Source organism: Mytilus galloprovincialis, chromosome 7 (genome assembly GCF_965363235.1).
Source record: "Mytilus galloprovincialis chromosome 7, xbMytGall1.hap1.1, whole genome shotgun sequence".
Classification (NCBI taxonomy): domain Eukaryota; kingdom Metazoa; phylum Mollusca; class Bivalvia; order Mytilida; family Mytilidae; genus Mytilus; species Mytilus galloprovincialis.
In genome coordinates, this window is record NC_134844.1 from 88,637,390 (window position 1) to 88,663,164 (window position 25,775).

Below are 25,775 nucleotides of genomic sequence, written 5' to 3' on the forward strand. Positions count from 1 at the left end.
TTTAAAAGATGTTTTACATTAGATCTGTAGAATTAATATTATCTGACTAAAGATGTTAACACAACTTATTCTCATCAACTTCTCATTAAAATCAGAGGTTAACAAAATAATTTTTCGTCAGGAAACAAAATAAAACCTATACTATCTGATTCAGTTCTGTGTTACGAATAAAATGAGACCCCACTTTATATAATTCTAACAAATATTTGTTGTCCATTAAACCTGTCTGATTAACAACATGATTTTGTGTAGATTCTGTATAAAGTGATGTTTTGTCAGAGTAAGGTGATTATATCTATCATTACCCAGCGGTCTGTGGCCTCTAACTGACTTCCCTGACTGACCAGGTACATCACTACCTCCAGGTGTCCTCCCTCAGCGGCCGACATTAATGGTGTCTGTCCATACTGTAATATCAACATATAACAGACATCAAAACTTGTGTCATAAACTGGACAATGTTGTGTAATAAATATAAACAAAATATATATCACATGAATCAGTGGTCAAAACTGAATAAAATGACCAGTCACACTTGTATTTATATTCTACATAAACAACAAATAACCAACATGTTTTATTGTGAGATGTCAGAACTTCCATCAGAACTGTCAGGTTAAAAAAAAAACATAAACAATATTTATATCAATGGACTCAGCTGGACAAGACAATTAAAATGAGACCCCACTTTATATAATTCTGTCAAATATTTGTTGTCCATTAAATCTGTCTGATTAACAATGATTTAAAAGTAGAATGATGAAAGTTAAAAAAATACTTTTTTCAAGAAACATTAAAACAAGTTATATTTTCTGATTCAGTACGCAGAGACAAGAAAAATAAGACCCCACTTTATATAATTCTGTCAAGTATTTGTTATTTTTAAAAGATGTTTTACATTAGATCTGTAGAATTCACATTATCTGACTAAAGATGTTAACACAACTTGTTCTCATCAACTTCTCATTAAAATCAAATGTTTACAAAATAATTTTTCGTCAGGAAACAAAATAAAACCTTTACTATCTGATTTAGTTCTGAGTTACCAATAAAATGAGACCCCACTTTATATAATTCTGTCAAGTTTCTGTTTTTTTTGTTTTTTTTAAAGCTGTCTGATTAACAATGATGATCAAAGTTAAAAAAAAAAAAATTCAAGAAAAATAAAAACAAATTATATTTTCTGATTCAGATTTATGAGACAGGAAAAATGAGACCCCACTTTATATAATTCTATCAAATATTTGTTGTCTATTAAACCTGTCTGATTAACAGTATTTTGTGTTAATTCAGAATATTGATCAAAGCTTAAAAAGAATTAAGTGGTATTTCCATGTAAAATGTTTGTATTGTGTGTTGCTTCATATGATATGTGCTGTTTCTTATTATGGTAAAATAGCAATGGTGTATGTTGTGTTGAGTATAAGTGAAGAACTTCAATAAGCCGTGTTTTTACTTTTTGTTTGCGTTGCCTATAAATGTTGATATGTCACATGTTTGTGAGCAGTATAAGAGTGTCATTGCTATGTCACTTGTTGGTGCTGAGTATAAGAGTGTCATTGCTATGTCACATGTTGATGCTGAGTATAAGAGTGTCTGTGATATGTCACATATTGGGGTTGAGTATAAGTTTCATTGGTATGTCACATATTGGTGTTGAGTATAAGAGTGTCATTGCTACAATGTGCTATGTCACAGGTTTCTGTTAAATATAAGAGTGGTATGGTTACATGTTTGTGAGCAGTATAAGAGTGTCAATGCTATGTGACATGATGGTGTTGAGTATAAGACTGTCAATGGTATGTTATATGATTGTGTTGAGTATAAGAGTGTCATTGCTATGTCACATGTTGGAGTTGAGTATAAGAGTGTTATTGCTATGTCACATGTTGGTGTTGAGTATAAGAGTGTTATTGCTATGTCACATGTTGGTGTTGAGTATAAGTGTTATTGCTATGTCACATGTTGGTGTTGAGTATAAGAGTGTCATTGCTATGTCACATATTGGTGTTGAGTAAAAGAGTGTCATTGCTATGTCACATGTTGGTGTTGAGTTTAAGAGTGTCATTGCTATGTCACATATTGGTGTTGAGTATTAGAGTGTAATTGCTATGTCACATGTTGGTGCTGAGTATAAGAGTGTTATTGATATGTCACATATTGGTGTTGAGTATAAGAGTGCTCTTGCTATGTCACATGTTGGTGCTGAGTATAAGAGTGTTATTGCTATGTCACATATTCGTGTTGATTATAAGAGTGTTATTGCTATGTCACATGTTGGTGCGTAGTATAAGAGTGTCATTGATATGTCACATATTAGTGTTGAGTATAAGAGTATCAGTGATATGTCACATGTTGGTGTTGAGTATAAGAGTGTCAGTGATATGTCACATATTGGTGTTGAGTAAAAGAGTGTCATTGCTATGTCACATGTTGGTGTTGAGTTTAAGAGTGTCATTGCTATGTCACATATTGGTGTTGAGTATTAGAGTGTAATTGCTATGTCACATATTGGTGTTGAGTATAAGAGTGTTATTGCTATGTCACATTTTGGTGTTGAGTATAAGAGTTGCATTGCTATGTCACATGTTGGTGCTGAGTATAAGAGTGTTATTGCTATGTCACATATTCGTGTTGATTATAAGAGTGTTATTGCTATGTCACATGTTGGTGCTTAGTATAAGAGTGTAATTGCTATGTCACATATTAGTGTTGAGTATAAGAGTATCAGTGATATGTCACATGTTGGTGTTGAGTATAAGAGTGTCAGTGATATGTCACATGTTGGTGTTCAGGAAAATAGTGTCATGGCTAGGTCAAATGATGATGTTTAGTAAAACAGTGTCAGTGCTATGCAGATGTTGGTGCTGAGGATAAGCATGTCATGGTTATGTCACATGTTGGTGTTGAGTATAAGAGTGTCATTGATATGTCACATGTTGGAGTTGAGTATAAGAGTGTTATTGCTATGTCACATGTCAGGTTGGTGTTGAGTATAAGTGTTTTTTGCAATGTCACATGTTGGTGTAAGTATGTCATTACTATGTCACATGTTAGCAGGTAACCAATGTCATGTTTAGTATGTTGTATGATGTGGTGTCACATGTCATGTTCAGTAGAGGAGTGGTGGATGAATGTTGTATGATTGGGTGTCACATGTCATGTTCAGTTCAGGAGTGGTGGATGAATGTTGTATGATCAGGTTTCACATGTCATGTTCAGTACAAGAGTGGTGAATGAATGTTGTATTATCAGGTGTCACATGTCATGTTCAGTACAGGAGTGGTGAATGAATGTTGTAAGATCAGGTGTCGGATGTCATGTTCAGTACAGAAGTGGTAAATGAATGTTGTATGATCAGGTGTCACATGTCATGTTCAGTACAGGAGTTGTAAATGAATGTTGTATGATCAGGTGTCACATATCATGTTCAGTACAAGAGTGGTAAATGAATGTTGTATGATCAGGTGTCACATGTCATGTTCAGTACAAGAGTGGTGGACGAATATTGTATGATCAGGTGTCACATGTCATGTTCAGTACAGGAGTGGTAATGAATGTTGTATGATCAGGTGTCACATATCATGTTCAGTACAGAAGTGGTAAATGAATGTTGTATGATCAGGTGTCACATGTCATGTTCAGTACAAGAGTGGTGAATGAATGTTGTATGACCAGGTGTCACATGTCATGTTCAGTACAGGAGTGGTAAATGAATGTTGTACAATGTGGTGTCACATGTCATGTTCAGTAGAGGAGTGGTGAATGAATGTTGTATGATCAGGTGTCACATGTCATGTTCAGTTCAGGAGTGGTGAATGAATGTTGTATGATCAGGTGTCACATGTCATGTTCAGTACAGAAGTAGTAAATGAATGTTGTATGATCAGGTGTCACATGTCATGTTCAGTACAGGAGATGTAAATGAATGTTGTATGATCAGGTGTCACATGTCATGTTCAGTACAGGAGTGGTAAATGAATGTTGTATGATCAGGTGTCACGTCATGTTCAGTACAGGAGTGGTAAATGAATGTTGTATGATGTGGTGTCACATGTCATGTTCAGTAGAGGAGTGGTGGATGAATGTTGTATGATGTGGTGTCACATGTCATGTTCAGTACAGGAGTGGTAATGATTGTTGTATGATCAGGTGTTGCATGTCATGTTCAGTACAGGAGTGGTGAATGAATGTTGTATGATGTGGTATCACATGTCATGTTGAGTACAGGAGTGGTAATGAATGTTGTATGATCAGGTGCCGCATGTCATGTTCAGTACAGGAGTGGTAAATGAAAATTGTAGGATCAGGTGTCACATGTCATGTTCAGTACAGGAGTTGTTAATAAATGTTGTATGATGTGGTGTCACATGTCATGTTCAGTAGAGGAGTGGTGGATGAATGTTGTATGATGTGGTGTCACATGTCATGTTCAGTAAAGGAGTGGTAACGAATGTTGTATGATCAGGTGTTGCATGTCATGTTCAGTACAGGAGTGGTGAATGAATGTTGTATGATGTGGTGTCACATGTCATGTTGAGTACAGGAGTGGTAATGAATGTTGTATGATCAGGTGTTGCATGTCATGTTCAGTACAGGAGTGGTAAATGAAAATTGTATGATCAGGTGTCACATGTCATGTTCAGTACAGGAGTTGTTAATAAATGTTTTATGATGTGGTGTCACATGTCATGTTCAGTAGAGGAGTGGTGGATGAATATTGTATGATCAGGTGTCGCATGTCATGTTCAGTACAGGAGTGGTGGATGAATGTTGTATGATGTGGTGTCACATGTCATGTTCAGTACAGGAGTGGTGGATGAATGTTGCATGATCAGGTGTCACATGTCATGTTCAGTACAGGAGTGGTTAATGAATGTTGTATGATCAGGTGTCACATGTCATGTTCAGTACAGGAGTGGTAACGAATGTTGTATGATCAGGTGTCTCATGTCATGTTCAGTACAGGAGTGGTGAATGAATGTTGTATGATCAGGTGCCACATGTCATGTTTAATACAGAATTGGTAAATGATTGTTGTATGATCATGTGTCATGTCTTGTGTCATGATGATGCAAAATTTATGTAAAACCAAAGGAATTTTTTTATAGAATACCATGAAAGTGTATGTTAAGTGTCATAAAGTATAATAAAATAAATCACAATATTTCAGTTGTATGCAGTTAACAATTATCAGACAGCAACCCTTTGACAAACAAACATGAATGGTATTCATCAGTGTAATGAATAAATCACAATGTTTCAGTTGTTTACAGTTACGAAGTATCAGACAGCAACCCTTTGACATACAAACTGGAGTGGTATTCATCAGTGTAATGAAGTAAATCACAATATTTCAGTTGTTTGCAGTTAAGAAGTATCAGACGGCAACCCTTTGACATACAAACTGGAATGGTATTAATCAGTGTAATGAAGTAAATCACTATATTTAAGTTGTATGCAGTTAAGAAGTATCAGACGGCAACCCTTTGACATACAAACTGGAGGGGTATTCATCAGTGTAATGAAGTAAATCACAATATTTCAGTTGTATACAGTTATGAAGTATCAGACAGCAACCCTTTGACAAACAAACTGGAGTGGTATTCATCAGTGTAATGAAGTAAATCACAATATTTCAGTTGTATACAGTTATGAAGTATCAGACAGCAACCCTTTGACAAACAAACTGGAGTGGTACAGTACACACTGTGACATGGTCTGAAAAATCATCAGCATCTTGTATGCCTGGCATTAAATGCTGGGCTTTTATTGGGGGGTCATAAATCACTGGCTGATGGTCAGACTACCTGCTGGGATAATTAAAGGTGATCAGCCAGGTGTTTTAAATCCTTTAACAGGTAGAAGGTTTCATGTCTTGATTACATAATATTTAGCTGTACAGGTAAATTTACCTGTGTTGTCCTTGCAGAATTAAGAAAAAATATAACTTTTATTATGCTTTTCAGTTATTTTGTCTGTCAGAATAAAACATTAAAGAATATATCTGTTTTATATTCTTCACCTGCTGTATCTTAAAGAATTTATTCTTAATCTAATATTTGTTCAAATATTAATAAAAACTAAATCTTAAATGTAATATATATTTATAACCATCTTCCTATTTATTTAATTAATATAATATCTATTGAATGGATAATTACAAATAATAAAAAAAGATTTTTTTTTTTAAGGAAATCAGTAAATAAAAAAAAATAATGGTGTTTGTTTATTTTATTTCTCTTGTTTGTGCTAAAACAAGTTGTCATTTTAAAGGATTTTGGTTTTATATATAAAAGAATATGTTTTGAATTGGTACATGAACAATGTATGTGTGTAATTCCTTTTTTTTAATCTTGTGACCTTGTCTGATTTTATAGGTTAAAGCTGTCCCTTTTTTCTTTAGTTATTTGTAGCATTCTTGGTATTATTTAGTCTTGTTTTTGATGTTTCACCAGTAAATAAAATATTTGTTAAATTTTTATTTTATTTTAATCTTGTGAAGCCGGCTTGTCAGATTTTATAGGTTAAAGCTTTTGTTCTTAATCAAGTTCATTAATTGAATAAATAAAACAAAAACAAGATTATTTAAGAATGCTTGTCAACACAATTATCCTTTATTTCTTTGATTTTTAACTGATTTGAGAAAAAGAACAAAACTCATCTTTTATCAATTAATTTTTAAGAGCAGAAATAAATTCACTGGAAAGTTGTTTTGGAAATGAGTTTAATATATATTTCTCTTTAAAAACACATACTTTAATATTAAAAAAAATATTATTTCCCATTAGTTTCATACATGTATTTGTGATAGACATTGCGGAGACATGCATGATAATTGTCAAGTACAGGGCCGTAACTACATTGAGGCAAATGAGGCAAATGCCTCATGTTTGAAATTTCAAAAAAAAAAAAAAAGTAAAAAAAATAAAAAAAATGTTCATTTATGGTCCAATTATACTGTATTACTATAGTCTGGGTGTTAACTTTCATTTGTAAACGTCAGATTTTGCGATGTTGCATGTCCATTGATGTCCAGATATTATGCCAGAAAATATTTTAAGACTATACGATTCTACTGCTGACTGGACACATAATAAAAATGGTCGTTCCTTCATGGGGAATTGAATTTGATTTCAAAGAATACAAAACTGGTTTTTTTTTTGCAGATAAAGACTAGATTGCTGACATGGTTTAAATTAAAGTAAGGCCACCCAATTCCTGGTATCAAATAATTTAAAAATGATAATGAGCTTGGGTGTGTATAAAGTAAGGATTATGACTTCCGTTGATGATCACCTAAAAATTACTCAATCGGCGTCTTTAATCTTGTTGTATTTTCTTTTATTAAAAGAAAGAGTGAGATAAAACAAAATGAAGAGGAATTTAAATTTTTTAAAAGTCTTTTGTATCCGAGAATAAACAATTTTGTCAACTTTAAACGACCTGAATAACGAAACTATCGATTGAAATTACTCTCTCGGATAATAGGCATAGGAAACAATTGTAACTGAAACAATTGAATAAGTAAAACAATGTTATTATAATAACGAAAGACCATGACATACAAATACATCGATCTGATACCAGAATATCAATCCCCTTCCCATATTCACCTTGATTTATTTTAGCTTTACCATGCTAGGCAAGAGTTGTGTTCCTTGTTCAGTCAAACTTCCGGTTTTCGTTTGAGTCGAACTATGTGTATCTCGAAATATTTCTCCGGTCCGGCTGACTTCGAGATAACGAGAGTCGACTGTATGTGCCTGTTCCAAGTCAGGAGCCTGTAATTCAGTGGTTGTCGTTTGTTTATGTGTTACATATTTGTTTTTTTTTCTTTCATTTTTTTACATAAATAAGGCCGTTAGTTTTCTCCTTTGAATTGTTTTACATTGTCTTATCGGGGCCTTTTATAGCTGACTAAGCGGTATGGGCTTTGTTCATTGTTGAAGGCCGTACAGTGAACTATAGTTGTAAATTTCTGTGTCATTTTGGTCTTTTGTGGGTAGTTGTCTTATTGGCAATCATACCACATCTTCTGTTTATTTTAAAGTATAATACTGCACTGTCACTATATTTTTAATCTAGTCATTTAAAATACCCAAAGTCTAAGCACAATACAAGACCAGAACAGACAGACAGATCTGGTATTGATGATTATGAGAATAACGATATTTGCTTCATCCTACATATCGGCCTTTTAATGGTGTCCCTAAAACCTAAAAGACTTGAAGTCTTAAATTACAATGAATCTTTGTTTTTGCTTTGAGACCAGAATATTGTCGGAAAAAAATAGCTAAAAATTCATTATGTTTCAATGTAAGAAAGAGTCCGAGAAACGCTCAGAATGCACGATTTTGCGTTAATTCGCTCAGAGCTTCTGGGGGCCTGAAGCGGCCCCCAGACCCCTCGCCCAAAATGTTTTGCCTCACAATTACAAGAGGCTAGTTACGGCCCTGAAGTATGTTTATTAAAAGTGACACCGGCATGTTTAGTGAAAGGAAATACATGCCTACCTCCATATGGTTGTAAATATTAAAGTTATATGATTAAAATATATCCTACATGTATATATAACGACTTGTAAATAAAGATTATTTATTCAGTATTGTAAATGCACATTCAGAGAAAAGATCGTTTACGATAATGCCGAAATCTAAACTTAGTCACTGCCATAGACTAGAAATATTATCTCTATTCCGTCAGAATTGGAAAGTCAGCGTGATAGTCCGGTATTTAGGAGATCAACATGGTATAAACGAGAGATGCAGCAGAAACTATTTCATAACTGTCTTTTTCAAGGCTACACAAATCATTCAAAAAGATATCTTCAATGTGTTGTACACTCATAGGGGGGCTTCAAAGAGTTTTACTAATTATACACAAATTGCCTTATCAAGTAGTGACCCTCTACTGTTTGTGACTGATTTCTGAAACGTATATATTTTTTTATCCTACATGTTCTTGTTCAAGTACAAAAGAAAATATCGAAATTTTATGTAAACACATATTTACGCTATTCAGTAAGTTTTAAATTATAATTGAGAAAATTTGATGCATTCTATTTTACCTAGAAAAAATCTCGGAGATATTTTTTTTTGCTGCAAACTATTTTACTGAGAAGAAAATCTCGATTTTTTGTTATCATAGAGTTTTAATCCTGTTGAATATGACGTTGTGTTTTTTTACAAAGAATAAACACTGGACATAGTTACATGCTAGGCTAATAATTTCTTTTATAATTTTATCAATCGTAACTACTCGGCCGTTCTCGCTATGCAGTACAATAATTATTGAAGAGTTATTTCTTCGTCAAAAGTTCCGATTGATAATTTTATCCATGAAATTGAACAGGAAACCCCAAAGTTTTAAACACAAGTACACACGTGATATTATCGTTTCAACCTTGACCCCGCTTTCACCAGCAATACATTTAAATGTTCGATCAAATTCTCTTCCCATTCAAATATTTTATTACAATAAAAATAAACATCGTATCTTACAAACGAAAAACAATTTTTCAATAATAGATGTTCCATCAGCTGTTTCATTCGTGTATTTCTTATTACAGTAATATTTCACGTTTTGAGAATAGGTATAAGAGGGGGATAGGACCTTTATCGGGACTTCAGGATCGGGTGTTTTTAAGCTTGGGATTTCGAGAGTGATCCTTTCGGGATCAGGAAATTCTTTTTCGAATTTGGGACCTCGGGATTTCGTATTTTTAAGCCCGGGATTTTGGAGATTTTGGGTATTTTTTGCCCGATCAGGGATCAGGACCCCTCTTTCCCTCCCTCACATTACGTTTTCAAATATGAATAAAGACAGGAAACTCATGTTTTTTTTAAAAGAAAACTAATCTACAAAATACTAGAACATATAACTGAATGTAGAAGTAATGAGAAAAGAACGGAAAGGAAAGGATATTTGAATTTATATTCGAATCGTAAAAAAGATAAACTGAGAAGATAAATAAGAGAACAATAATGTGTAGAATGTTTCTTTCTCGGACAGACCTGAAAAAAACCATATTTCTTTTATTGGTAAATTAAATAATTAGAACTGAACTGAAACAATCTGAAAACCGTTCATGCCTTTTAAATGTCTATTATGTAATTATCGATTTTACCTGTAACATTATCATTACTAATTACATAATATAAAGTAGCATGTGCGGCCGACCATGCACGCTTGGCTGATTTTATTGCACTTATTATCAGCTGATGATTTGATTGACAACAGGTAATCAATCATCGACATTTAGGTCGCTGATGCTGATCCTTTTTAAAACCTGCGACATTTTTCAGACTATGTCACGGAATGTACTGTATTCATCAGTGTAATGAAGTAAATCACAATATTTCAGTTGTATACAGTTATGAAGTATCAGACAGCAACCCTTTGACAAACAAACTGGAGTGGTATTCATCAGTGTAATGAAGTAAATCACAATATTTCAGTTGTATACAGTTATGAAGTATCAGACAGCAACCCTTTGACAAACAAACTGGAGTGGTATTCATCAGTGTAATGAAGTAAATCACAATATTTCACTTGTATACAGTTATGAAGTATCAGACAGCAACCCTTTGACAAACAAACTGGAGTGGTATTCATCAGTGTAATGAAGTAAATCACAATATTTCACTTGTATACAGTTACGAAGTATCAGACAGCAACCCGTTGACAAACAAACTGGAGTGGTATTCATCAGTGTAATGAAGTAAATCACAATATTTCACTTGTATACAGTTATGAAGTATCAGACAGCAACCCTTTGACATACAAACTGGAGTGGTATTCATCAGTGTAATGAAGTATTTCAAGTTTGTTTGGGGCTGTTGTTTGTCTTTTCGTCTGGCCATGGCATTCTTCTTCTACTTCATGTACATGATGTACTTAATGTGTTTTTTTCCGCTGTTTTATTGGGGTATATAGGTGTTGGATACATTGATGTTGTGTACTGATGTTTCTCACTGTTTGTGTTGAATACAGGAGTTGTATATATTGGTGTTGTGAAATAACGTTTTGCACTGTTTTTGTGGAATACAAGAGTTCTATATACATTCGGGATGTGTAATAATGTTTCTTAATATTTTGATGACTTTTTGCAATTAAAGAACCTTATTCATGTTATTGAGCACGCTCACATACCCAACGTCCCCACATTGTCATTGGAGAAATTAAATAAGTGTAAGAAAAAAAAATTGTATAAGAAAAATTAATTTCCTGCCAATATGCACATCTAAATAGTACGTCCTTATTATCTACAAAATTTCATGAAATTCTGTTGTGTGGTTTTAGAGGAGTTGAGATGACAAACTGTTGCAGAAGTACATTGAAGCACATAAGTTCAAAGGGACGTAACTCCTAGAAAAAAAATTGAATCGCAATTTCCCGTCAAAATGCACAACTACATAGTATGTCCTTATTATCTGAAAAGGTTTCATGAAATTCTGTTGTGTGGTTTCAGAGGAGTTGCGATGACAAACTGTTGCAGTAGTACATTAAAGTAAATAAGTTCAAAGGGGCGTAACTCCTAGAAAAAAAATTGAATCGCAATTTCCCGTCGATATGCACAACTACATAGTATGTCCTTATTATCTGAAAAGGTTTCGTGAAATTCTGTTGTGTGGTTTGAGAGGAGTTGCGATGAACTGTTGCAGTAGTACATTAAAATAAATAAGTTCAAAGGGGCATAACTCCTAGAAAAAAAAATTGAATCGCAATTTCCCGTCGATATGCACAACTACATAGTATGTCCTTATTATCTGAAAAGGTTTCGTGAAATTCTGTTGTGTGGTTTCAGAGGAGTTGCGATGACAAACTGTTGCAGTAGTACATTAAAGTAAATAAGTTCAAAGGGGCGTAACTCCTAGAAAAAAAATTGCATCGCAATTTTCCCGTCGATATGCACAACTACATAGTATGTCCTTATTATCTGAAAAGGTTTCGTGAAATTCTGTTGTGTGGTTTCAGAGGAGTTGCGATGACAAACTGTTGCAGTAGTACATTAAAGTAAATAAGTTCAAAGGGGCGTAACTCCTAAAAAAAAATTGAATCGCAATTTCCCAACGATATGCACAACTACCTAGTATGTCTTTATTATCTGAAAAGGTTTCGTGGAATTCTGTTATGTGGTTTAAGAGGAGTTGCGATGACAAGAAACAGGACTGATGGACGGAATGACGGACGGACTGACGGACGGACGGGTCAAAAACATTATACCCTCCGCCACGCAATGAGTTGCGTGGCGTATAATAACCAGAAATTAACATTGAATCACTGAACACTAACAAGAGCAATGTTTAACTGATTCATATTGTGTGTACTATATATAATAAATACATTTTACTTCACTTACAAAATTTCTACATTCCAAACTAGCTCCATTCTTTACACATGATTCTACTTCTTTTATATTCCCCTTCCCTGCAGCTGTAAGAAGTTTCTGTAAGCAAAACAAAGTTTTTACATTTTCCTCTAGAATATAAAAATGTGTTATAAATGTAATAATTGAATTTAATAAGCTACATGTTTACAGTTTTATAGCGAACCCTATGATAGTTTTCCATAGATTCACCTGCAAGTTACCTGTTGATTTAAACTTTTGGCAGTTCTATTGTCCCATCTAACAAATACAACAGGTATTGTTCTCTGTGTAGTTTATTCACTGGGACCTTTAAATTTCTTCTAGGAGAAATATATCACTCATTGATTAATTTACCTGAACAAAAAATTGAACTGTCAATGATGAAAAAATACTTATACCAATACTAAGAAAGGATTCACAAAACTGCATGTGGTGTTGTATTTATTCAAAACCAAAAACTTGTTTTTTAATGTGTTCAATATTAATAATGATTTAAAAATTAAAAGTTGATTTCTGATCAAATATTCAATAAATATTTTTGTGTGTTTGATAAATAAAAATTTGAATATTATTATTTTTAAATTAAAGTCTTCATAAACATAGTCTATAAATTAACAACAATAAAAACATGCAAATTTATTGGAAAATACTAAAAAATGTGTCTAAAATAAACTTTTTATTATTAAAACAGATTTTATATTGAACAGATTGAAAATATTTTAATGATATATTGAATAAATACAATATTGCATACAGTTTATGTGAGTTTATAGAAGTATTTCAATAAAAAAACAGATAATTTTTTGGTCAGGTAAATTAATCAATGTATGATATATTTCTCCTAGAAGAAATTTAAAGGTCTTGGTGAATGAACTATACAGAGAACAATACCTGTTGTATTTGTTAGATGGGACAATAGAACTTACAAAAGTTTAAATCGACAGGTAACTTGCAGGTGAATCTATGGAAAACTATCATAGGGTTCGCTATAATAGCTTATATTAAATACAATGACTATGAAGAAGGAAAGAAATTGTCTATAATTTCAGATTTTTTTTTAGAAAAATCTTTAGACAATTGTATTATGCATCATTTTTGAGATGGAGCCTCAGTTTTTGTTGGGGTTAGTATTGTAGGGTCTTTAATTTTCTATGTAAAGTTTTGAAGAATGTTTATTTATTTGATTGTTTTTCATTTTTTGCCACGACGTCGTCAGTTTCTCTTCGACTTAAAAGAGTTGTGAATGTCCTTTGATATCTTATGTCTCTTTGTTTGTGTCCTGGAATTTTGAACTAGTATATTGAAATTCTTTTCACTGTAGTCATTTTGATTTCTCCTGTTCTCCCCCTAAGAATACTGCACGCCTGTACCTTTCTTTACATTTAATAAACAACATAGGTCACATGAACACTGACTTTTAAGAAGAAAAACTTACCTCATCCCAACTTGCCATTATATGCTGTAAAAGAAAGATAAATCATTGTATGTTTATAACAATAAGGAGATACAGTATGATTACCAATGAAACAACTATCCACTTATGTTCAAATAAAGTGGATGTAAGCAATTATAGGCAACGGTAAGGCCTTCAACAATGAGAAAAACCCATACCGTATAGTCAGCTATAAAGGCCCCAACATGAAAAATATGAAGCAATTCAATTGAGAAAACTTACGGCCTAATTTATAACAATTTAACCAATTTACGAAAGACATACAGTGTTCTCCCCAGAAATTTTGGATAGCATCACATTTTGCGTAAAAAAAAATAACTGTATTTTTTTTAATGTCGTTTGTCGCGTCGTGTTGATGCTCTATTTCCTTTATATGTTTAAGTTTATATTGTTCAATTCATAACTGAGAATACAATTAAACTATAACCACAAAAACAGTTGTTTCAGTTTATGTTTTCTTTATTCATTTATAGTTACAGAAATTTTTTTTCCTCTTGTGCCAAATAAAAATAAATATGTGGTTTCAGTTACCCAACAATAAGTCAAATGAATGATGAATGAATGGTTCATTATAGATCAACCTGTATATATACAAAACTAAATATATAGTACACAAAATTAACTATTTTTTATATTATATCAAGTAAAGATAAAGTAACAAAAAAAAAAAAATCAATTTAAATTTTGTTTTTATCATGTTTATGAAATTCATTGTTTCATGGCACTCAATGAATTAGTCCCAGTTGTTTCTTATCTTTACATCAAAATGATATATATTTTTAACAAAGTTATCTAACAAATAGTCTGTTAATGTGTAGTTTTCTCTCTTGGTATATTTTTTCTGTCTACTGTCCATCTGTTGTCATTATCGTGAAAATGCGGTTTTTTGTCATATCTGTTCCGGTTCCGATCCGTAGTTTACACAAAAATGTGCAATGGCGGCCGTAGAAAAATTTACGAAAATGAGTCCGACAATAAACATTGTTTGACAAGAGATTGTGAATGAATAAGACGCTTTTAATGCATTAAATGGATTAAACATAAAATTAAGATAACTTTTTAAAGAAGTATTAAACTTATTTTAGCTCTAAACCAAAATTCTTGCTCTCGTATTACCGGAAGAGAAAGAAAGTAATTTTTGGAGAGTTGCACAAATAAACGACCTTTTTTTAAAAGAAAAAAAATCGTTTCAATCTTTGAAATTTCGTAATACAAAACGTAGATTTCGAATTGTTTTGTGATTGCATTTTTCCATGTCGAAATTGGCGATTGCAGACACGTGGTTTTAGTCATGCCACAAGTGTCAGCTTGGGATATTCGCATCCAAACAGTTATCACCCTGAGGGCAATTAACACCTAGCTATTTAATCTCTTAATTGCCTTTAGTGTCCGACTTAAAGGGATTACAATTAAAGGTGATATAATTTTTATGATCATAATCGATAATAGATGAAAGTTCAAAATTGAGGACAAGTAAAATAGCATCTTCAAAATAATTATAGCGTCGCGGGAATTATTATAGCATCACGGTGAAAAAATATAGCGCCGCGGTACCGCGACGCTATAACAGCCTGGGGAGAACACTGACATATATGACAGACAAGAACCAGTGATAGCCATTGAACTACAAGCTCCTGACTTGGGACAGGAACATAAAGAATGAGGAGGGGTTAAATATGTTTGTATACAGGAGTTGTAATTTTACGAGGAATATTTCAATTGTTGTTGAAATCATGATGTCATATTTAGATTGCCCCAATACCTTTAAATATTAATGTTGATAAAATCTGTATTTTCTCCAAATTATGATTATCCTCTAACCTTGTCCTTTTACTACATTCCACCATATACAAGTAAATTAGATAAACTTTAAAACAAAATTACTCTTTTTTAAAAAGATGCTGTAAAAATGATGTACAAATTTTGCTTACATTTTAATGTCATTGTTGAAACAATCAAGGGCCATAACTCCTGAACAGCATGAAAGAAGATTTGCACTATCACACTTAATCTCCATTTTGACATGAGAAACAACAAATATTAAAACTTTAAAAGGTTTGGTTAAATGTTTTGCAAGTTATTACACAGAAATGTCATAAACATTGATTTTTCAATCAATCACAAGGACCAGAGCCATGATAGCACTTAATCCATAATATGAAAATGTAAAAGTACTGGTAGCTACCATTTGTCGAAATTGGGTTTGTCAGTCAGAAATGTTTTTTTCTTGTTTTTGTAAAATACTGTTAAAAGTAAGAAGATGTGGCATGATTGCTAAAGGGATGACTCTTCACCAGAGAGCTTTCAATAATGAGCAAAACCTTAACCAAACAGCAATCTATAAGTAAGGCTCCAAAATGACAAATGTAAAGCACTTCCAACGAGAAAGGACTGAGAACACACTTATTTCGTAGTGCATTTCTTTTAGACAATAAATTCAAATTAAAAAAATCGCATCTGCTGCATCTCAAAAAGTTTTTACAGTGTAGTGCTACTTTTGGGACAAATAATATCAAAATTATAGAAAAGTCTACCAGCTCTAACTTAAAACATGGCCAATTCTATGTTATAAGGGGTCTATAATTCAGTTTGACAGCTTCAGACATACTAATTCTTGACCTTCTTCAACTGGACAAAATCATTACTTTACATTACAATTCATCACCCAAATCTTTTTTTCACATGTAATATCATCCTCATACTTTATATTTCATGCATAACATAAACTTATAAAGGAATAAATTTGGAAAGTGTATCAAAAAAAATGTTCAAGTTATACACTGTTCACACTAGGGACTATATTTGTAGACAACGAAAATCAAAGGACGATAACTGTATCCTCGGACCAACTTTAGGCCAGATTTTTGTACAAATCAAGAAACGAAAAACCAATATGATATATACATGTACAGCAACTAAAGACATTACCACTGAATTACAGGCTACTGGCTTGTGACCATTTGAAATTGGGTTTTTTTACAATTTTTCCTTAGACTTATATAGTAAATCCCTATGTTCTATTTTTAGCCATGTCAGCCATGTTGGTTGGATGGCAGTGTCATCCGATATATTTTTCAATCAAGATACCTTACTGAAAATTGTAGCTCACTCACAGAGTTTAATTCTTTTTGGCCCAGTATATTAAGTGAAGAAGATTTTTGTAAAAGATTGCAAAAATTTATGAAAAATATTGTTAAAAATTGACTATAAAGGGCAATAACTCCTTAAGGGTCAATTGAAAATTTTGGTCATGTTGACTTATTTTGTAGATTGTACTTTGCTGAACATTAAATTTCTGTTAACAGTTTATCTCTATCTACAGATCTATAATAATATTTAAGATAACCAAAACTTGCAAAATTTCCTTAAAATTACCAATTCAGGGGCAGCAACCTAACAATGGGTTGTCTGATTCGTCTGAAAATTTCAGGGCAGATAGATTTAAAACTGTTGTACATTTTAACCTTTAACTTTAGATTCAGAGATATAAGCCAAAAACTGCATTTTACCCCTATGTTTTATTGTTAGTCATGTCCGCAATTTTGGTTGGCAGGCCAGGTCATCGGACACATTTTTAAAGTAGATACCCTAGTGATGATTGTGGCCAAGTTTGGTTTAATTTTTGCCCAGTAGTTTTAGAGAAGATTTTTGTAAAAGTTAACGGACGACGATGATGGACGACAGACGACGGACGCCAAGTGATGAGAAAAGCTTACTTGGCCCTGTGGGCCATGTGAGCTAAAAATATTTGGGGATTTATAAAATAAATTTGTAGATTCACCATACACAATTAAAAGGTAAAAATATCTGGGCCTTATCAAATATATATTTTAAGATTCACTGTACACGATTAAAATCTAAAAATATAGGGTGCTTTATACAAGGGAAAGCAGGACACCCCTGTCTCTACCTTTACACATATATCGATATATGTATATAATGTTTATCTCATATCTTTCCTTATTGCACTGATTGTACGTTGAATAATATATTTAATGAGACAGTTAGTATGACATTTTTATTTTCCTTGTAATTTCCATACACGCTTCAAAATTTTGATTACAAATTACATTGTAAAAGTTCCAAAACATCTGTTAAAAGATCCTCAAATTCACATACCTGTCAACCTGTGACGATGAAAATGCAGGTCATGACCTGCATTGAAGAATAAAATCTCAGGTCATAGGATATACGAACTTTTTGCGAGCTGAATTTCAGTATTTATGGTACATTTTCTTACAATGCATATCAAAGATACCAAAACATCAATGCATGTTCACTTGGTTAAGTCATTTTAAGTCTTATTATTAATTTGTATGTCAGTGCACTTTTGAAGATTTTTATAAATTTGTGTAACAGAGTCTTTTCTTCTTTATTTTTAGTATTTATCTAACACTTCAATTTATTTTTCAAATGTATATTTACAGTTTATGAATATTGGCGAAGTTGCCTTCTAAAATGATAGTTCTCAATAGCAAGGAAATAAGACTATGATCAAATATAGTAATACAGTTAATAGAAGTATAAATGTAAAAAATAATTTGCAACTTTTTTTTAAATATTGTATAAAGGTATGAAAATAACGAAAAGTTATTTTTCAATATGTATTTGAATTTTATATTTTTATGATTTAATCTTTTTCATCCATAAAACGCGAAAAATAAGGAATAATTTTGAATGGTGACAAATAAGGGGAAGTAACTAGTTGAAATATGTTTGTTTATGTTTATAGTGCAATTTATTTACGACCTAAAGCTAAGGTAATTTGTGTTAATTAACAGTGTGTTTGACACCAAAGCTGTCAAATAAAGCCATGCACTTAATTTGACAGTTTACATAGTTAGATGAACTTCCTGTTCATGGATGAAATTACGAATTTGCCGGTATATCAAAGGAATATTACTAAATCAATCTCAAGGCTAAGAAATACGGGTGAAATCGGGTCATTTTCGGTATTCCCGGGTTATTTCAATGACCCGGCGGGTGTCCCGGGTGATCCCTCAGAATTGTGAAAATCTCGGGTCACACCCGCAAAATACGGGTCAGTTGACAGGTATGAATTCAACATAACTTGTTAAAAAAAAATAGAGGCTCTCAAGAGCCTGTGTCGCTCACCTGTTACTGTATTTACTGATGTCGGTCATCTTGGTTGGTAGGTGGGGTCATTAGACACTTTTTTTAAATAGATACCATAGTGATGATTGTGCCAACGTTTAGTTTAATATGGCCCATAGTTTTAGAAAAGAAGATTTTTGTACAAGTTACAAAAATGACGAAAATTTGTTCAAAATTGACTACAAAGGGCAATAACTCCTTAAGGGGTATTCTTACAATTTTTATCATGTTGACTTATTTGTAGATCCTACTTTGCTGAACAAAATTGCTGTTTACAGTTTATCTATATCTATAATAGTATTCAAGATAATAACCAAAAACTGCAAAATTTCCTTAAAATTACCAATTTTAGGGCAGCAACCCAATAACGAGTTGTCAGATTCATCTGAAAATTTGCGAGGGGATAGATCTTATTCTGATGGACATTTAAATCTTGAAAGATTTGCCCTAAATGTCTTAGTTTTACAGATATAAATCAGAAACTGCATTTTACCACTATGTTCTAATTTTAGCCATGTCGGCCATTTTGTTTGGTAGGCGGTGTCATTAGGCCACACTTAAAAATATTTTGGTTTGCCCAAACCCTACCCAAAGGTTGAGACAGTGGGTAGGTAGGTAGGCATTTTCTTTTTTTTATTAAAAAAAAGAAAATTTAGTATCAGATGTTTATTAGTCTTCATGCCTTTTTGATTAAAAAAAAACTTCTTCAAATCAGGACAATAAAAGAATTTGAGTAGGCAGCTTTTTTTTTGGGTAGGTAGCGTTTGGGCAAACAAACCTATTATTTATTATGGCCTTAGACACATTTTTCAAACTATATACCACAATGATAATTATCGCCAAGTTTGGTTTAATTTGGCCATGTAGTTTCAGAGAAGAAGATTTTTGTACAAGTTACAAAAACTGACGAAAATTTGTTAAAAATTGACTATAAAGGGCAATAACTCCTTAAGGGGTTGACTGACAATTTTGGTCGTGTTGACTTATTTGTAGGTTTTACTTTGCTGAATATTATTGCTGTTACAGTTTATCTCTATCTATAATAGTATTCAAGATAATAACCAAAAACTCCAAAATTTCCTTAAAATAACCAATTCAGGGGCAGCAACCTAACAACGGGTTGTCCGATTCATCTGAAAATTCTAGGGCAGATAGATCTTGACCTGATTAACAATTTTACCTCATGTCAGATTTGCTCTAAATGTTTTGGTTTCAAAGATATAAGCCAAAATATACATTTTACCTCTGTGTTCTATTTTTAGCCATGGCGGCCATCTTGGTTAGATGGCCAGGTCACCGGACACATGTTTTAAACTAGATACCCCAAGGATGATTGTGGCCAAGTTTGGTAAAATTTGGCCCAGTAGTTTCAGAGGAGAAGATTTTAGTAAAAGTTTACGGACGACGGACGCAGGACGACGGACGCAGGACGACGGACGCCAAGTGATGAGAAAAGCTCACTTGACCTTTCAGGTCAGGTGAGCTAAAAATGAAAAATGGTTAAGGATGATTTTTAAAGAAACGTGTTAAAATAAAGTCCATTACTAAGTATCAATACAATTAAATACCCAAAGTGAAATCTGTTGGTACAGCAAGTTCTTCAACCGTCAATATGGGATTACATGTGGGCCTTCATCAAACTGTTTAAAATTTAAAACATGTAAACAGATTAAACAGAATAGTGAATGGAAACAAGGAATGTGTCAAAGAGAAAACAACCAAAACCAGAGAGCAGAAAACAGCCAAAGGCCAACAATTGGTCATCAACACAGCGAGAATATTCCACACCCAGAGGCACACTTCAACTGCCCCCCCCCCCACCCCCACCCTTCAGTTATTACAGACATTCTTGTACTTTTTCTGTAATAACATATGTGTACTATGCATGATTGGCAAACTATGAACTGTTATATCTTTCTATAGTTGAGCATACATGTACATAAAGACAATAGTAATATCAATAGAACTTGTATACATTTTAACAAAACTAATGATGTATGTTGTTCCTTTGAAACATGTAACATACATATGTTATCACAGTTCTTTGATTTTTTAGTCCATAATAACAAATGTATGTTAATTTTCTGTAAAAACTCTATAGAGAGAGTTATATCGTTGACTGACTGAACCATGAAAATGAGGTCAACGTCGGGTGACAGCTGCCGGTAGGACATGTACACCTTATAATGATTCCATATACAAATAAATTGGGAATGTGTCCATGGGACACAGAAGTTGCCCCCGCTCGCATATCATATAAAGTTATAAAGGGACATAACTGAAGAACGGTAAAAATCACTATCAAAATTTGGTTGAGGCTAACTTAAGTTAGAGAACAGAAACGAAAAATTCAGCAACTTTTCCATTTGTAAACGGGCACAACTACTAGAATACTACATTTTCAAGGATTTGTCTCACTATACAAATCCTTGTATTTTCTCATGGCTGACGTGTTACTATAGGGCCCCAAGATTTTTGTTTCCCAATAACCCGAATAATTCAGTCCCTCCCCGCGATCGACTCTCCCACTCGCGAGGGCCTGAACTCTTAATACGAGTTAACATTTTTGCATGAATACGACAATCTTTCGTTTATCGGAGAAAAGCTGTCAATAAAAAAAAACCAGCTACATTTTTGGCCAAAGCGTGGGAGCTAGCAAAACATGACAAAAATGCCCCTAAATGAACAAAAATAAATTCCAGAAAAAAATGACCGCCGTACCTCTTGAATCCACCCCTGAATTATGTACTCATTGTCCATGCCAAGTTTGCAAAACATATATTTTGTTTTTGAATTTCTTTAATACTTCCTGGGTACAGCAATTAGTTTTTCACAGAAGGGTACTTGGAAGATATTGCCAATATATATGTGTCAATGAAAATGTTGTAATATGATTATATATTTTGTTGTGTATATTGTATTGCACATGTATATGCCTTTTATCTGCTATTGTGGCAGTGCGTATTTTGCGTATAAAAGTATTGAATTAAACGGAAGTACATGCATATTTTTTTTTAATGAAACCAAGATTAAATTATGCTACATTTTCAAAATGAATTGTTTTATGGATCCACCCAACCCGGTCTTTATTACTTTCAGAATGAAAAATCAGATTTCTCAACAGAAGAATCCTGCAATGCACCTCTTGATCTTTGGTCTCTTTGACTGGATCTTGTTGTTCTTTTAATTATAATTAGGTATTTATGTACAGAAGTCATTTAGGGATACAGTTTTCGAAATGCAAAAACCATTAACGGAATGTCGAAGATTGTAAACCGTACATACAAACAAGTCATCACTACTTTTGACAGCAAATTTTGATTTCACGCTTATTACAATTATCAGGCCTCGACAATAACGCTTGTCCGATTGTCCGGAACCAAAGAAAAAAAAGGTCGGACAAGTAAAACCTGTATCAAACTTGTCCGTCGGGACAAGTACACTTATTCTGTAGAACATAGATTTAATACAACTTTGATGAACACAGTAATTAAAAACAAAAAACAAGAAAACAAATACTATTTTGACATGTTTCTGAATTCTGTTTATTCAAATGCAAAACCTTTTTCATCAACATGCTTACTTGCAATCGATAATTTTTAACTGGTTCTTTATCAGGTACTTTTAAATAGGTAAAAGGTATACTTTTCTTGGAAACCAGTCTTACTGATCCGAATCAATGATGCGCTTTGTAGATAAGGTAACTTTACAGCACAGTTGTCACCTCGAAAGATTCAGCTCCAAGTTTAATAGACAGTTTGGCACTGTAGGAGACATATTTAGTAGACATGGTTGATAGACAGTTTGACAAGGCAGGAGACATTTCGGGACCAAGACGAACCAGTACCTCATTTTGCTACTTTATTCTTTTCCTTATGATAAATACCATACCAGTAATTTTTTTCACAATTTTTTTTTTTTACCATAAAATTCACAAAATCATCTTTGATTATAAGTAGAAAAAAAAAATACATGCAATATGGTGACCTATTGTTGTTAGTTTCTTGCAGAGAGTTGTCTCATTGGCAATCACACCTTATGATGGCTCATCTTCTTCTTTTTATTGATTGCATTTGAATAAACTTTTTTCAACTTAAAAAAAAAGAATACAAATCTAATGAGTGTACATGCCTATCAGATGGTGCCTCATGTTTAGAGTCTGATGAGACTGGAATTGATGAAACTATAACCTTATTCCTGTGACATGACTAGTTTCGCAGTTGTACTTGACTCATATTTTTGAAAAAGTATTTCAAAAGAAATACATCAAATTCTGTTATATTGTTTAAATTCGTTTTTTTCCTTTAATCAACTAAGTTTATTTTTAGTAGAATTTTTTTGGACAAGTAACAATTTCATTCGGACAAGTAAATTTTGGTATGTACTTGTATGTACAAGTTGAAAAAAAAGTTATTGTAGAGGCCTGATTATGATTCTATTTTTTTAGTAAGTTTACGTGTCCCGCCCAACTTTGTTTCCTGTTTTCAGGCACAAAAATTTGACTTTCATGTGTCCAAATACCAAAAATCAGCCAATCCTGTGTCACGCTAAGACCCCAATGAGACCCACTGTGATGACTGAAAGGCGTTATAACATACATGACATACAGACATTGTTTCTTTGTAAAATAACCGGTTATTTCAACACAATTCATGACAGGAGGAGATATAAATTGATAAGAATTCCCCCAATAACAGTACTAGTATACCTGTTATTTTCTGAAATAACTTGTTTAAGTTATATGTATACCTTTGGTGGTAAATAATAATGTAAAATCTTTAATATACACCTATCGCTATTTGTCTGCAGGCCATTACTGGGCATCACACAGGTTCTCGTAAAATTTTGACGTCATAATACAAAATATCTGACGCCAAAATGGATAAAGTGATTGTTGTATGACATCCATATTTCGAGCGGGACAGATTTGGGATTAGCGATAAGGTGTATTGTCTCATACCTGTGGATGAGGAACCTAACTTGATGTTAATAATCAGTTCTTAATTTTATTTTAATTTTCAAATACAAAGATTTTATATTGTATGCACACTTTTGATTCTATACGCATTATAAAGCAGTGGCGGATCCAGAAATGTTCATAAGTGGGTCTCATTGAGGTCTAAGCGTGACGCGGGATTGCCGATTTTTTGTAAGCGTGACACGTGAAAGTAAAACTAAAGGGAAATGAGGTCTTGCGGGACCCGGGAAATGACAAAAAAATAACATTGCTTACGTACATAGTGTAAGCGGGATACGGGAATCTGACAAAACAGTAAGCGGGATCCGGGATCGGTACCCCCCAATGAGAGACCCCCTCATAAGTGGGGCCCACTGACTGACCTAAGAGGAGGCCCGCTCTAGTCGCACTTCAGTGATTCCCTATATAAGCAACCAAATTTTTTTCCCAAAAAGGGGGGGGGCGGGCCCCTTGCCCCTGCCCCTAAATCCGCCTCTGTAAATGAAGGTTCATACAAGGTTTTTAAAAAACAATACTTGTTAACACATGACAAACTTCAGCGCCGCCTGGTGTCCAAAAACTCTTACACTTTTCAAATGCACTTTTTAACTTACAAATTTGATTCCATAAACAATTTTACCTTGAAGAACATAAAATCACTTAGTTAAATGATTAATTAAACATTTCGTCTTAATGCGAAGAAGAAGAGATATGGAAACCCGGAAATATGTCCATCGACCTGTTGCTGTTGTGTCAAAAATGTCAAAAATATTTTTAAAATGAGCTAAAATGAGTATGTCATTTCTTCACATGAGTCAGATATAACAGAAATATTTAAAACTTACCCTTAAAAAGCCTTCGAAATGACGTCTTCTTGGTTAAAAAGAATGTGTTGGCAGTTTGTCGATAGCAGCAACGCGGAAGTTTTGTCAAAACGAGAAACTGAATATCAGGATTGGGACAAGTCGGACCAAGAAAACTCGGACCACTTTTAAAGAAACTCGGATTAGATTGAAAGACAAATCGGACCAGTTTGAAACAATGATTGGACCCATTTAAGGACGATTTTAAATATTTTCAAAGACAACTATGACCAATGTGAAACACTGATTGGGTCCATTTAAAACGGTTGATTCAAGGAAAAAAAGGGGGTAGAGGACGTAAGACCCGGCTCCCCCCGTTTGATCGCCAAAAATAATAAATAATTTTTCACGCTATATACAATTTTTATTAAAAGTTTTTTTGTAGAATGGTATATTTGTTTTGTACAAGTTCAACTTACAAGTATGCGAAAACAGTCATGTGCGTGCACTTAATTTTCTTGTTGGCTTTATTTCAAGAAAAAAATAATTTACGTGTTCCCTTGGTAAATGCAGGAATTTTCAATTCCGCACACAAAAGTCTACACTTTCTGATATGTCAAATCCTCTGTTTGCTAAGAATGTATCTCCTGTTAAAAGTTTCGTTAACAGTCGACAATTTTCAGTTATTTTCTGTTTACTAGATCGTCCGACCTCACGTTCACCCAACCTTTAGACAGACGGTATATAAGAGGGTGTGGATGGGGTATACAGAATAGAGTAAAATGGGCAAAAATAAAGAATAGAGTAAAATGGGCAAAAAAGAGAATAGAGATTAATGGGGTGCTATAATATAATAAATAACTGCAAAATTTCAAGAATTGGGTAAAAATATACTGATTACAGAAAAGAACAATGTTCCGTCAGAATACAGTTATCAAGTTGTTACAGAATAGCCATTATTGTTAAAGATAAAGAATAACGAGCGAAAAAAAATAAAGAATACAGAAATGAACCGGTACCCCAATCAACCGTTGACAAACATATAATGACACAGATAAACATATCAAAAACTTC

The 25,775-nt window shown here is 33.2% G+C and overlaps 1 protein-coding gene and 1 long non-coding RNA gene across 2 annotated transcripts in view; both read right to left on the reverse strand.

The window, feature by feature from the left end:
- The window catches only part of LOC143083957 (uncharacterized), a 235,526-nt gene that overhangs the window by 58,498 nt on the left and 151,253 nt on the right, over nt 1–25,775 (reverse strand). The gene's annotated exons all lie outside the window — the stretch shown is intronic.
- Nucleotides 12,388–24,832, reverse strand: LOC143082042 (uncharacterized). Its single transcript, XR_012980233.1, has 3 exons — nt 24,744–24,832; nt 13,809–13,832; nt 12,388–12,451 (listed from the first exon to the last, which is right to left on the reverse strand). It is a non-coding gene; the product is annotated as an uncharacterized LOC143082042 (long non-coding RNA).